Source organism: Labeo rohita, unplaced genomic scaffold (genome assembly GCF_022985175.1).
Source record: "Labeo rohita strain BAU-BD-2019 unplaced genomic scaffold, IGBB_LRoh.1.0 scaffold_224, whole genome shotgun sequence".
Taxonomy (NCBI): Eukaryota; Metazoa; Chordata; class Actinopteri; order Cypriniformes; family Cyprinidae; genus Labeo; species Labeo rohita.
Genome location: NW_026128484.1, coordinates 24,644 through 27,901, shown reverse-complemented (window position 1 = coordinate 27,901; position 3,258 = coordinate 24,644). Strand labels below are relative to the sequence as shown.

The following is a 3,258-nucleotide window of genomic DNA, read 5'->3' as shown; positions in this document are numbered from 1 at the left end:
CACTCATTTACATTTATCTGTATAAGAACCAGCTCTCCTCACACATTATTTTATACCCACAATCTTCACTTCTGCCATTTGAAGAATAAATCAGATTTATTTCTGCTGAGACACAAAGAATATTCTTCTCAAGAGCTGCTGCTCACAGAATCACATTCAACCATTTCCAAAGATGATTATAATACATTATAGGACAAGTCTTCAAACATAAGAGAGAGAAGTAGCCACACCAGCATACAGAGATTTATAAAACTCACATTATTGGAATTTTTCAAAAGCATGATCTTTTCAGTTACATTTTACAAGCACATTATTAAGATTAAACTGAAAGAAAACAATATATAAGTTTTTTTCTTTTTCCTTTTTTTTTCTAATAAGTAAATATGATGCCCATATGACTCCTCATAAAATTAAACTGGTACATGAATGTCTCATAATTCTGAACAGAAAGTACATGCTGAAAGTATCTATAAAAGCAGTTCTGACTGATGAGGCTCTTAAAATGGAGCAAAGGGGCCAACAGAATATCAACAAGAAACACACAAGCATTAGTTACCTTAAATTAAATGTAAGTATATCTATTCACTCTTAATATCTGCTGCAGATAAAGTTGAGTTTGTCAGTTTCAGGACGGCTGATCCAGCGGTGATCTCCTCCAGACTGAACTGCTCCAGATCTCACTGTGTGTTCACAGTCCTCCTCTGATGTGCCGTCCCCTGGAGCCCAGTTCTGATAGCACACGGTCTCTCCGCTCACCCAGAACCAGATGCCCACAGTGCAGGAGTGACGTAAACCCAACCACACCGCCGCAGTAGACGCCCGTTTAACCACATTCATCACACGACGCTGAAGCTCTTCTGAATGAACCGAGACCAGATCCACATGATTCTGTCTGCAGTATCTCAGAGCTTCAGACCACGACAGATTCTCTGTGATCACAATCAGTTTATCTGGAAATGAAACAAACAACAAGCAAAAACTAGAGAGAGACTGATCAAAAACAACAGAACAAACACTGTGGATGAATTTGTCATGTCAGACATGTAGTGTAAATTTTAAGAGATCTGGAGGTGATGGATGGATTGGGTGTATTTTGTGAGGATCTACTCACCTTCTTGACACACAAAAGTAAACTGATCATTGCAAGAGATGTCATTCCATTGTCCCTGTGTGTTCAGTTCAGCAGCTGTACAGTCTTCACCAAGTCCATATTTATCAGGTTGTTTAAACTTCCAGTATCTGAATGAGGAGTCACTCTGATCTGACCACTGCCATGAGTCCCCGACTCTGAACAGACCGATCCAGACATGTGATCCAGATAACTGTCTATCACTAATGAACTGCTCAACCTGTTTATTCTCATTCTGGTTTCTCACACTGACCAGATCAATGTGATTCTGTCTGCAGTAACTCTGAGCATCTGTCCAATTCATCGTCTGATTTCCAAGGATGAGTCCTGTGTTTGCTTTAAGAAAAACAAAAGCAATGCTTAAGTATCTCTCAAACACTTTATAAATAGATCCTTTAATGCAAATGTGCTGAGCTTAAAGTTGAGTTTATAACTGATAGCTTTAATGGCGAGTAATTTGTACACATTACAGTTTGTAATATGGAGACATGCTGAATAAAAGCTGATAAAAGTGTGAAGTGTGGCTGTGAGGTTGTGTTGTACATGTTTATCTCTATCCTGTATAAATGTAAATATATATGTGAAGCATAAGAGTTTGAAGAATCATGAGAGAGAAAGGTAATGAGAAAATCTAAGAAAAATAAATTAGTAAACAATATTCACTTTGTACAAATTATTTTAACCTTTGTCTAAAGAATCATCAAAACTTGTAAGAAATGTTTTCAGTGAAATTCAAGACATCAAGTATGATGAAACGTGTCACAGAATTACTTCCTCAACCAGTTCCTTAGCGGATTTGATTTGTTTTTAATATGCTGCTACACTGTTATGATTATGAATATCAACAATCTTACATCTAGAGCTGCTAGATTATAATTTGATCTCCTGCTCTTTCTGTTTATTTTTTAGTTAACAATAGTTTGTCACATGTATCTGCCACAGCATTACAGTAGATTTAACTCGACTTGGTTTTCATCACGATCATCATTATTATTATTATTATTATTATTTATTATTATTATTATTATTATTATTATTATATTTACACTAATTTATTGCTTTTACAATTTTCATGTTTAATTGTTTCATATGAAGTATCTTTTGTTAAATTAATGTTTATTACATTAGGTGTTTGTACTCACTGTTGTTGCAGATGAAATGTCGTTTATCACTACATGGCAAATCCCCCCATTGTCCATTTAACATCATAGCACAATCATCTCTGCCTTCAGGTTGTCCAGTAATCCAGTTCAGATAGAGTGCAGGTTCACCTGAACACCACTGCCATTTATGACAACCCGTCTTCTGCAGCCCAATCCAGACATAATGAACACTTCTATCATTCACACTTTTGTTTATCTCATTCATGTCGTTCATGTCGTCAACGGTGGCCAGATCTGTGTAAGCTTCAGTCCTGTGTGAGCTTCAGTCCAGTTCTTCATCTCATTTATAAAGTGATACTGACGCTGAACACATTCAGATACGGAGCAGAGAGCTGTGAAAGAGAGGCTTTGCTTTAATACTTTTCATAACAGAATCAAACCATGAAACTAGAAACCATAAATAAAACCACAAACACACTCACCAATGAGAAGAAGAATGAAATATGGAGTTTGATCCATTTCTGAAGAGGAAAGATATAGATAAACTCAAATATCAAACATGCCTAGTTTCATTTTGGTGAAACATGATTTCAGTCATGGATTGCGTAATGAACCAAAGTGGGGACCCGGGGGTAGGGGGGATTCACAGAACTACATTTTAATATTAGAAACAGTAGTCTAATAGTATTAGATGCCAGATATTAGCCTATGTATTCAATTTAATTTATTTTTTTTTTTAAAAATATGACTCTTGATAATTGATTTTTAGAATATAGATCATGGTTCTCCCACAATTCTAAAAATAAAACATTAGTCAAGTAATTAGCAAAATAAAATAATATGTAGGCTAATTTACTTGTGTCTGACAAAATGTTTTATTTAATGTTATAAATGAGTCTGTTTATAAATATCCAAAATATTATGAATGGTTCAGACATCAAATACATTTTAACAGTCACTGGTCTATATTTGCAGCGTAACGTTAGTTTCAAAGGTCGTTAACACTTTGCAATACCTGTGCACAAA

The 3,258-nt window shown here is 35.2% G+C and overlaps 1 pseudogene; it reads right to left on the bottom strand.

Moving 5' to 3' along the window:
• Positions 1-352: 352 nt before the first annotated feature.
• On the bottom strand, positions 353-2,751 carry LOC127159524 (macrophage mannose receptor 1-like; annotated as a pseudogene).
• Between the last annotated feature and the right edge of the window lie 507 nt (positions 2,752-3,258).